This window comes from Pseudomyrmex gracilis, unplaced genomic scaffold (assembly GCF_002006095.1).
Source record: "Pseudomyrmex gracilis isolate BER0280 unplaced genomic scaffold, ASM200609v1 scaffold_1162, whole genome shotgun sequence".
NCBI lineage: Eukaryota > Metazoa > Arthropoda > Insecta > Hymenoptera > Formicidae > Pseudomyrmex > Pseudomyrmex gracilis.
In genome coordinates, this window is record NW_018021746.1 from 5,900 (window position 1) to 18,863 (window position 12,964).

At 32.9% G+C, this 12,964-nt stretch overlaps 1 long non-coding RNA gene across 1 annotated transcript in view; it reads right to left on the reverse strand.

The window, feature by feature from the left end:
• Positions 1-2,310: 2,310 nt before the first annotated feature.
• Positions 2,311-12,964, reverse strand: part of LOC109861933 — a 27,220-nt gene continuing 16,566 nt past the window's right edge. Inside the window, exon 2 of the long non-coding RNA XR_002251056.1 lies at positions 2,311-2,561. This is a non-coding gene — a long non-coding RNA (uncharacterized LOC109861933). The remainder of the gene's footprint in view (positions 2,562-12,964) is intronic.

The window sequence follows — 12,964 nt, forward strand, 5'->3', positions numbered from 1 at the left end:
ATTAGAAATTTACGTCCAAAAGTGATGGGGACATAGTAGTACATTCTGATTGGTCAATTTTCTTACGGCTACGTCTTACGGTCTTAAGTAATTTTATGTGTGATGGCTTTAACAGGATGCTGAACCGTCCTGTTATACCAACGGGATATGTCATTTTAGTAGAACTAACTGATCTCATTATGTACTGAATCAAATCAAAAATGCTTCTCCAAAAGTAAAGAACGTAAAGAAACACATCTCTGCCTGGTCCTTTGACCACAGAAAAGAACCAAAAGTTACACTTGCCTATTATTATTTGATCATATTTTTCTATTTTTAAATAATTTCTAAGTATTGTAAAACCATACAGACACCAGACAGAGAAGCGGATGATATAAAAGAATACAGTCAAACCTCGATAACTCGAACCTCTATGACTCGAAAACTTCTATAAGACAAAAATTTTGTTCATTCCCTTCTGCTCCGCGGAAATGAAAAAAGATCTTCGATAAGTCAAAACCTTTACAAATCGAAGATTTTAGCTCTTCCCTTGAGATTCGAGTTATCGAGGTTTGACTGTATAATAGAACGATCAAAATGTGATTTTATTGTCTAGTTTACGAGAATAGTTAGATCTTCTAATGAAGCACATACGATAGTAGAAAGGATACGGACACAAGCAGACAGTCGCGTACGTATGCATATTGCCTCCACTATCAAACGGGCAAAAAACCGAACAAAAGACAAGAAAAGAGATATACGTCTATTCTTGTATAAAGGGCACCACCTACTAGACAGCGTAGCAGCAAAGCAGCTGTTAAGCCGCTGGTTCAGCATTCTTTTAATACAGAGCGACGTGAGAAGCGACGAAAGCTCATGCGCAGAGCACCGAACCGTCGCATTGTAAACCTGTAGTTAGCCGTTTAGATAATACGAACTAAAGTAAGTAAGTAATATACTGTAGGAAGTATAGTAAAGTGATTTATATTGCGGTATGTGTGGGAGAAAATTATATATTTATAGTAATGTGTAGAGAATAATTTAGAAACAAAACAGAAAATGTCGTTGCATACATTTTCCTTTTTCCTGGAAAGAGGGAAAATGTGCAACACTTTTAATAATTAAATAAAGTAAGTATGATTTAGGTCGGGCCATTGAGCAACATGATGAGCAATCACTATCATTGCTCATTTTTACTATAAAGATTCAAATAGAGTTGAAAACTACCAACAGTTCTTAGAAAAATTGTTGATTGCATAGAGACGACACATCGCCACATTGTCGAAAATGCAACGCGGCGTGACAACATCGGCAACTAGCACGGCCGTTTCTAGGGGTAATAAGGCTACTGAATCAACGCGATCGATCTGCTATAAATCAATCGCGCAATTGAAGGGCAGACTGTGAGTAGACAGCGATCAGAACGTTGTATAAAGAACATTGTAAGAAAGGAGCAATAAAAGATTCTTTCGGAATTCACAAAAGGATAGTTTTCCATCAAATCTGTCCAACCTCTTCTTGACACTTAAAATTTACAAAGTTAAGCTCATGTAGCATCAAACTAGCAAAGAATTTTTCGGCTAATATGAGCCATATAATGAATGTACATACGAGGAATATATTTTTAAACGTGTAAATTATTACACGTTAATAATGCAAACCAATTCAAAACTTCATATTAAAAGTTTGTTTTTGCATAACATATATGAATTATCCTTTTTCCTTCTCTATAATAACTCTGTTCAATTCCACAAAATATTGCTTAAAAACTTTCATTGTCATCAAATATTTTTTATTTTAGATTATATTTGACTAAATCTTTTTCAAATTTGTTTATCGCGATTATAGAATAAAATTGTTACTTTGTTTAATTGTTTGTTGTTAATTGTTACTGTGTTTTTTCTGTATAATTTATCTTGTTGTAAGGCTTTTAATTGTTATCACGTTTTTGAACAGTTATCTAAACGTTTTTATCTCTGTAAGTCAAGTGTACTAAACGACACAACATCAATAAAGTAACATTTGGCATCTAAATTTTTAACTCAAAAGTCGTCGGTTAGTGCACTGATTTGAGAGTAATCTCAATTTTTCTGACTGCAATGACTAGCAGTATTTTCGCGGAAGATTCTGCTTATTGTTGTTTAAATTATCCCGTTGCAAATTATCCCGAGTGACGCGAAATATTAAATATATAGAAAAATTGTTGCACACAATATGGAAAAAAACAAGTATTACACAAGATAAAAAATTACCGGATTCATTTGATTTTTTGTGCTTTGAGTCGCTATGACCTGTTGCTGCTGTTGCAAACGTTGCTGCTTCAACATTTGTAACGCCAATGTGTCTTGTTGCATGCTTTGCTTTAGATTCGTTTCTTGGTGAAGTCGTTGCTGTTGTTGAGGAGACGGTTCCGCTACTTCTTGATGGATAAATGGTATTTTGTAAATTGTTACGTTCATCACTGCAGGTTGCTTAGTCAGTGGTTGAGAGCCAAGTGGCAGAGGTCGAAAAGGCGGTATTTCTTGATAAGTTTTTATCGATTCTGCCGCCCGCACAGAAGTTTCTCTGGCATTTGAAGTTGCCTATAAAAAATGTAATATACATGAACAAACAATCTTTGTTCTTATTCTTCTTTAAATGTATGAGTAAAGTCTTAGATAATACTTAACCTTCCGTTATCACACTAAGTCAAAATGATCTAAAATTTGATGTTGAAGTAAAATATTTTTGAGATATTCCAAGGTGGTTTTCAAATTTGAACCGCGTTAGTATCATTTTTACTGTATCAGGTTGCTTTTGACAAAGTAAACTGAACTGTTCATAAAACGTCGGTATAAAAACCAAACTTGAAAAGCATCTTTGAATATTAATATAATACACGGCAAAAGCATCACATAAGACAAGTAAAGATACTTCCCGATTGAAAAAAAGCATGTTTGGTAGTACATGTTTGACAGCCGTCGAAAGTTGTAAGGTCAAATTGACCTAAGTGTGATAACAGCATCGTTTTTGCTCTAAATTACGTACAGTTATATTTGTGTAAAGAAGTGCTCAGAAAAGTAAAACAAAAATCATTTTTATATAAAATTTTATTATTTTATTTAACAAAGGAATCTCGCGAAGTGTCAATCTGATCTTACTGAAACTTTGTGTACATTTAGATTACATAAATAGATGAATTTATATCAGTTGATGCTAAAAAACGATTTTAAGGAGTAAAATCATTTCTAATATATCAAGCAATTTTTAGCTACTTTCATGATATCTCAAAAACGATTGAAGATATCAAAAATTGTTTCACACAAAAGTGTTATAATAAAATTACCTCAATTTATCTATGTTAATAATATTAAAAAACTTTAAATAAAAACAATTAAGGAAATGGCAATAACAAGCTAACACCAAATGTTCGGGTACAATTCTTTTATAATTCTAAGATTTTTAAAAAGTTTTAACAAACGTTTCGATCCAATATGGGATCTTCTTCGGTGTTTTAATAAAAACTTACAAAAAATAATGATCTATTCAAGATCATGAAGAATATGGATAAAAAAAGATACGCTATACAGATATTCGGTATGAGAAAAAAAAGGCGGAAATGGCAGTCACGTAGTCGTCAGTATTACGCAACAGGACACAAATCGTCCTCTCGCTTCGAATGTAATTGACAGAGTGAGCGGCTCCCACCATATTCAAGATACATGTAACGGTCTCATCTCCACCACATTGCTTTAACCGAACGACGACTAAGTCGCCTTGTAATTTTCTAAAAATAAAAAATATGGTTTCGGCTTGTCCGTATCCAGACAAGCTAAATGATAGTTATATCACTGATGTGGTTTACAAATGTATTAAATGGAGTGATGGGATCATCCCAAAGGCTTATGGAGTGCCCAAAATCCATAAACAGGGCTTTCCATATAAAGTAATAGTATCTTCCATTAATAGCCCCCTACATTGTTTTGCTGAACATATATACAATATCATTGTCAAGAGTATTCCGTTAACCGACAGCCACATCAATAAGAGTTTTGATTTGGTCCATAAACTAGGCAACGTTGTGCTGCAGCCTAATCACGTTTTTCTGTCGTTAAACGTGGTCTCATTATTTACGAACATTCCGATTGATTTGGCCATGCAAAGCATCAAGATTAGATGGAAATACATTCGACTCGAGACAAAGCTCGCTCTCTCTGATTTTTTGAAGGCGGTTGAATTTGTTTGGTCATGCACTTAGTTTTTGTTCAACAATAATGTATATAAGCAAACCGTTGGGGTACCGATGGGTTCACCATTGTCTTCTATTATCGCGGATATAGTAATGCAAGATTTGGAAGTTTCTGTATTAAAAAACTTATATAAAATTCAGACCCGCTGGTTATTACTGTTATGTGGATGACATTATTTTAACTGCGCCTGCCAACGATTTAACCTTTAGAGGACCGGAAAACCAATATTTTGGCGCACCAGAATAACTTGTTCAATTTCTTTTTTTTTATTAAATATTAATGTACTTAATATTATTAGCAATTTTTAATATTATTTAATGTCAAATTGCCCGTCTCTCCCCTACTCATCCCGTACCCCTAATTTTCATGTGAGATATTCTAAAACAAATACATGGCTTGATTCGCGTGCGGCTGCAATTATAAACAAATTTATTTTTATTTGAGGTTTTTGAAGTTGCTATTTACTAGTAAAACAATTTGGCAAATTTGTGAATAGCAGATCAAAAATATATTTATTGATTATGCCTGCCCGTTTATCGTCGCCCGTCCTTGCCATACGTGAGAACGGCGCGTAGGAGCACCTGTCGCCTCGCGTTCTCTGTCAGGCTCGAGATACACTTATTTTTTTTACTTGTGTTGATACAACAATTTCCGTTACTTTTTATCTTCCTCGTACTTTATTACTTTTGCTATACAATGAATACAGGTGATGACAAAGCTTGGAGTAGTGGAGAGTCAGAGCCTGAAGATGAGAATATACTAGATGTACACTATGATCCTTATTTTTACCCATCTATAAAAACTTTTACTGGTTAAGCACGTATTCGTGATCACGTGTCTCTAGACGAACCTACTCTATTAGAAAGACTTGACGCTCGTGAAATTGTTAACAGGAATCAAATAAGGCCGATACGAGCCATTCGCAGGATGTTTGTGCGGAAACTATGCGTGTACAAATATATATATATATAAATGTAACGAATTTTTACTTGTAAATTTTTACAAGTATTTTTTGAATTGAAATGTCAATTCTTAAATTTATACGGGATGCTAGATTCAAAAAATACTTGTAAAAATTTACAAGTAAAAATTCGTTACATTTATATATATATATATTTGTACACGCATAGTTTCCGCACAAACATCCTGCGAATGGCTCGTATCGGCCTTATTTGATTCCTGTTAACAATTTCACGAGCGTCAAGTCTTTTTAATTACGCTGGCTGAAAATTAGCGTTAACAACATTATCAGACCATCTTCGATATATGTATAAGTATTGCGAGACTAACTCCAAGTGCCTCGGTGGCCTAACAGGGAAGGCGATGGCACGAAAAGCCGGAGATTCCAGGTTCGACTTCTGGCCGAGGAGTTTTTTTCGCAATATTTTAAAATTAGTTAGGGGGGTATCCGGGGTTTTCCATATGTGAGATGCAAATCTAGCATCCCGTATGAATTTAAGAATTGAGATTTCAATTCAAAAAATACTTGTAAAAATTTACAAGTAAAAATTCGTTACATTTATATATATATATATATATTTGTACACGCATAGTTTCCGCACAAACATCCTGCGAATGGCTCGTATCGGCCTTATTTGTTTTCTACTCTATTAGAATGTTTGAAATATTTTTTAAATACATTTCTTGTAAATTTGATTGTAGAACAAACCAATCTTTTTCAAGAACAAAATCGATGGATCCGAACCGGATCGAATACATATGAAACCGTGGACTCCTATCACTGAAGACAAATTATGGATAATGATTGCTTTATCAATAAACATGGGTCATGTTGTAAAAGGGCAACTAAAAGATTATTGGAGCCAAGATCCACTGCTGTACACTCCAATATACGGCAAAAGTCTATCTCGAAATAGATATCTTCAAATTTTGCAATACCTTCACTTTTCTAATAATGAAGAAGTTTCCAATCATCCTTTGAAAAAAATCAACCCAGTGATAGATTATTTGAAAGAAAAAATTTGGTAATACTATTATTGCTGGTGAAAAGCTTTGCATTGACAAAAGTTTAGTCTTATGGAAAGGGAAGCTAAAATTCAAACAATTCTTACCATTAAAGAGACACCGATTTAGTATGAAGATATTTGAATTAGCGGACTGCNAAACAGGATTTCTCTTAGATTTTATAGTATATACTGGCTTAGACACTGATTATGAGAAATTTGATTTAGGCGTTTTTGGTGATATTGTTGCACATTTCATGCAACCTTATTGTAACAAAGGGCGTGTGTTATACACTGATAATTGGTATACATCTCCACAACTGTCAGACTACTTACATGACAGAAATACTGGTCTTTGTGGAACTATAAAAAAAAATCGTAAAGGAATGCCGACTCTCAGTTCAAAGCTAGATCGTGGTGAAACAAAAGTTGCCCACACCGATTCTTGGATGGTAATCAAATGGATAAAAAGAAAGTTTATGTATTGACAAGTATTCACGAACACCAGTTTTGTAAACCTGGTAGGAAAAACTACAAAACCAATGAAGATTGGTTTTTTTATTATAAAACTTATTTGTATCGTGGATTATAACAAAAATATGGGTAAAATCAATGATATCGACAGACAATTATCTTTGACAGAATCTATTAGAAAATGTATGAAATGGTATAGAAAATTGTTTTTTCATTTAATTGATTTGATGTTGATAAATGCCCACAGTTTATTCAAGATGCTCACTAAAAATGCGATTTCGTTTCCTGATTTTCGATTGAGCGTCGTAAGAGATATTTTGCAAGTAAATTCTCAAGAAGTTTCATTATTTACATCGCCTGATCTTAGACTGAATGGACGACATTTCCCCAGAAAAATTCAAGCTTCAAATGATGGTAAAACGCTATCACGTCAATGTGTTCTATGCACTATACACAAAAAGAGAAGTCGATCATCATATAAGTGTACAAAATGTTGTAAAACTTTATGCATTGAACCTTGCTTTGAAATTTATTACACTAAGCGATCATTGTCGTAATTTATAAAATTAAAAAAAGCAATAAAAGAATTTTTAAAAAAATCAGAAAATAAACAAAAACAACAAAAACAAAAAACCATAAAATTGAATAAAAAATAAAAAAAATGAAAAAAATAAAAAAATAAAAAACAAAAAAATAAAAAAATAAAAAGACAAAAAAATAAAAAAACAAAAAAAATTAAAATAAAAAAAAAACATAATTCTGCCACAGACGGTTCCAAACCCGTGTTCAAAAGAAGAGGGTGTTTCAAAATCATACGTGATAAAAGGGGTAGTTTTTGTAATATTATAGGGGTTATGTCCAGGTATATTGTGTTTTTGACATTGGATTTTGATTCTACATCGAAAAATACATCGGAAACATATATCTGCACTTCCAACTAAAAAACATTAAACATGCGTGATAGAAAGGGTAGTTTTTGTAATTTTATAGAGGTTGTTTTCAGGTTTATTGTATTTTTGACATCAGATTTGGATTCTACGTCGAAAAATACATCGGAAACGCATATTTATACTTCCAAATTGATGTGACAGAAATTTTATATGCGGGCCGATCCCTTCCGGACCGGAAAGCCAATATATTGGCGCTACCTATGATCGACACTTAGTGTATGATCAATCCGTGATATAAAATACTTTTTTTACCACTTTACTAAGGCGGATATGCCCTCTCAAATCCCGGCTCTCTAAAGGTTAAATTATCTTTTAGATACTTTTAACGGATTTAATGACAGATTGAAGTTCACGATTGAGATGCAGGATGGAAATTCTTTGAGCTTTTTAGACGTCAAACTGATTGTGTCTAATAACGGGACAATTATGTGCGACTGGTACCATAAACCCACATTTTAGAGCAGGTATTTTAATTATCACTCCTCACACCCAGTCTTTCAAAACCTAGGAACTATTATCGGAATGGTAAACAGAGCTCTGTTNTTGTCNCACCTTGTGTTTCAAGCAAAGAATATGAAATTTATAATCAACATCCTCATCTCTAACAACTATCCGTTGGAAATAATTTTTAAAGTCATCAATGACCGGATNGTGTTTCAAGCAAAGAATATGAAATTTATAATCAACATCCTCATCTCTAACAACTATCCGTTGGAAATAATTTTTAAAGTCATCAATGACCGGATGAAATGTCTGATTGCGGACAAAATTAACGGAATATCGAATAGTTTGGACACCAACAATAGTTTCCACACCAACTTAAAAAATTATTCAAAATTATTTTGTCGTACCTTTTATTAACAAAATATTGCACACAATTTCAAAAATCGTTGACAAAACGGGAAATGGAAATATGTTAGCTTATAGAAGTTTCAATAAATTGAATCGATGTATCAAAACCACTCTCGGTCTGTCAGTTACATTCGAAGCGAGAGGACGGTTTGCGTAATAATGACGGCTACGTGATTGCTATTTCCGCCTTTTTTTTCTCATACTGAATATCTATATAGCGTATCTTTTCTTATCCATATTCTTCATTATCTTGAATAGATCATTATTCTCTTGTAAGTTTTTATTAAAACACTGAAGAAAATCCCATAGTGGATCAAAACGGTTTTTAAAACTTATTTAAAATCTTAGAATTATAAAAGAATTGTACTCAAACATTTGATGTTAGCTTGTTATTGCCATTTCCTTAATTGTTTTTATTTAAATATTCAACAAGCTGGAAACATATAATTAAAAAAGAATTATTTAAACAAAGGACTTTACACAAACCTTATGGGAAATGTATCCTGATCAAATTTGTTGAAATTACAGTATGTTGTAGTCTTTGACGTCCTGATCAAAATTCTCCATGTCCGCAAATCCCTAAAATAGTTTTCAAAATACAAAGGCTCAAAAGTATGAAAAATGATCGCTTCAATCGTGTAAAGATTCAAAACATACTTTGGATTAGTGTGTTTATTCCTTTAGACAGAGATAAATACAGTAAGTAACTGAAAGATCCGAAAAATGCTATTTCTACAAACATTTTAAACGTGGTAAAAAGCTAGATATCTTATGTATATGTAGTAGATTTAATTACCTCTATTACACATAGATAAGATATCTAGCTTTTTACCACGTCTAAAGTGTTTGTAGAAATAGCATTTTTTGAAGCCTTTGGTTACTTACTGTATTTATTCCAAGTGTTCTGAGATAAACGATGCAAGACATCAACAAAATATTCGTTACTCTTCTATGAGATTAATTCAATCCGTCTTTGATGCAGGTAATCGACCACAACAATAATGAAATTTCCTTACCATTTATAAATAAAAATAAACCATTAAGTGTTACTCTTTGTCTCTTTATAACTCAAAACTTCTTTTCCATCCGTAAGTCATAGTTTTATGAAAAAAACCAAGTTGACCTTGTAACAACCTCTGAAGTGACAATGTCAAGTTCAAAGTCAAGTTCAAGGTCATCTTTAAATGTCACTTTTGTCCCTTTGTAATTTAAAGCTTTTTTTCCATTTGTGAGACGTAGTCCTATTGGAAAAACCTACTCTACTTGTAACAACCCTTGAATTAAGGTCGAGGTCAAGTTCAAGGTCACTAAAAGGTCAAGTACAAGATCACGTTCCAATGAGTCTTCAAAAATTCATTCAAAAGCACTTTGCTAATCTACTCTTTACTAATCCAAAGTACGTTTTGAATCTTTACATGCGATTAAAGGGATCATTTTTTATACTTTTGAGCCTTCGTATTTCGAAAACTATTTATTTTAGAGATATGCAGCTATAAAGACTTTTAATCAAACCATCAACTATAACATACTGCAATTTCAACAAATGTGACCAGGATCCATTTTCCATAAGGTTTGTGCGAGGTCTTTTCCAACAATGTTTTAAATAATAATAATTGTTTAAAAATATTATTGACATGGATAAATAAAAATAATTTTTTAATAAAACGTTTGTATAAACAATTTTTTGATATCTTGAGTAAAAAAAACAAAATATTAAAAAATAGTTTATTTTCAAAAATTTCCAAAAATTGTTTTAAATAATTTTTTCCAGATAAATGACATATATACATAGAAACAAAGATAATTGCATTATAAAATTATTTGTGTATTTACATATCGGCCGATGTGTATATATATATAGTTATATAGTCTAAAATACTTTTTTAGAATCAAAAATGATAGCGCTTTGTAAGTGTTGTATAATGGAAAAAAAAAACAAAATAAACTTAAATGAAAATGTAAACAAAAAATTATTTAAAACAATTTTTGGAAATTTTTGAAAATAAACTATTTTTTAATATTTTGTTTTTTTTACTCAAAAACCATTCAAGATATCAAAAAATTGTTTATTTTTGTTTATATATATATAAACAATATATATAAAAATATATATAAAAATTGTTTATTTTTGTTTATATATATATATATATATATATATATATATATATATATAGGTATTAATATTCACATGATTCTTACAAATAAAGACAAATGTACGTGTTTGCTTGATATTATGAATGAAAACATGACGGAGTGATATCATTTGTATATCAAATTTGATGTACGTGTTTGATTGATATCAATTATTGAAAAAACGTTACAAAGATTTTATATTAGATATGATGTACACAGCGCGTCATTGAATCGCGGAATAAACGCGGGATCAGAGAGCAAGCGGGACGCTTGCTTGCCAACAAGCGCCGTACGAATCGTACGGCCCGCTTGCCCTCCGATCCCCGCGCCTATTCCGCGATTCAATGACGCGCTGTGTACGTGCTTTATTGTATATGTATATATGTAGTAGTTTATTGATCCTTTCGGAGTTACAAATATTCTTTACACTTTACAAACTCATCTTAATTCTATCTTAAAAACTAACTTAAAACTAACATACATCTACACTTACAACTATTTACCTAGCTACGTAATCGTTTACACACACATACATCATCTAACCTAACCTAACCTATCCAGGACATCTGATTCCGGTTCTTGTTTCTAATATTACACGTTAAAATACATACATACATTCACTCTTCACACAGACTCACTATTTCTCTTTCCTTTTCACCTTCCTCCTCTTTAAGTTTTTCAATTTCTCTCAACCAATTTTCTCCTTCCCTCTCACTCTCTAGTACAACCTCTATCATCTCCTCCCAGCTCTCTTCCGCCCTCTATCTCCCATATTCTTCCCACACATGCCTCCAATTCTTTTTACCTCATCCACACACCCTACAAATCCTTTTATCTTCCCCTACCTAATACTTCCCTTGTCTCATTTTATTGCCTAACCTAAATCCCGCTATTTTCTTCCATTTACTCTCCCCCCACCCCTTTTTTAGGTATCCCGGAATCCCTTCCTTTTTAATCGTCTCGTACCATACATTAAATCTTTTGAGCTCTCTATCCTTTCCCAATTTTTCTTCTCATGCATCTTTCTTTCTCTTTTTATCAGCAATTCCAATCTTCATTTGCCCCTTCTCCTTTAACTTCTTTTATTTTTTCATACTCACATCTTTTTTCTCATAGAATTCCACCTTTGCTCTCTCTCACTTTGATAATTCTCCTGTCCCTAGCGCTCTTTTCTTGATCTCTTCTTGATCTTCAACACTTTTTCGCAATCCCACCCTCTTCCTCTCTTTCTAACCTTTCCTCAAATCCTATTGCTCTCTAACCCGCTCTTTCTCTCAGCAACTCTCTCTCTGCACCTCTATCTTTATCACAAATACCTCGGCGTATACCACCCCACCCCCAGTACCCCATCTTATGTATCTCTTCTGCACGCTTTCTACATTCCTCCTTTTTTTCATCCTCATACTTCTATTCCGTACTCCACTACCGACCACACCAATGCATCAAAGAGCCATAACCATCTTCTCTAGTCCCTCCAAACTTTCTTTTTTCTATTCCCCAAATCTGTCTCATCATCGTCGCTCCTTTCCTTACTCTTTTTATTATCATTCTTTTGAAAAACATATCTCAAATACCTAAACTCCTTTATTTTCTCTAACCTTTCCCTCTTCCATTACTATTCCTCTATTTTTTCTCCTTCCCCTTTCCTAAATCTCAACACTTTTGACTTTTCCACACTTAATTCTAAACTTTTTCCCCTCAAGTATCCTTCTAACGTCATTATCATGTTCTTTATACCCTCCTTTTTCTCCGCCATTAGTACCATGTCCTTCGCGTATGCTAGAATAAAAACTTTCCCTCTCTTTAACCTTACATCTTTCTATTCTTCTTTTTTCATTTCTTTTTCCAAATTCGCCACTAACATATTAAATAAGACTGGGCTCAGCGGACATCCCTGTCTTACCCTCCTCTTCGTCCAAAACTCTCTACTTAAGTCTTCCCCTTACCTTAAACTTTGTCTCCCTGTATAAATCTCCATATCTTTTTACTAACCCTTCCCTCAATCTTATTTTCCTTAACCCCCTCGCCAATATCTCTCTATTTACCGTGTCGAACACCGCTCTTAGACCTACAAACACCGCAATCAGCTTCCCTCCCTTTCTATTTATATTTCTGGTAACCAGGTAATTTAAAGAATACATATTTATCAATTGTCCCTCTTTTTTCCTAAATCTCGCCTGATTCTCCGGTATCATCATTTTCTTTTTTATATTCTTTTTCACTCTCTTTGCTAACACATTCGCATATACGAGGTGTGATCAAAAAATAAGGTGACTTTTCATTTTTATAAAAAAATATTCATTTATTTATCCAAAATTATGTTATCCCCTTCAAAATAATCCCCTTCTGATACAATGCACTTGTGCCAGCGCTTTTTCCAGTC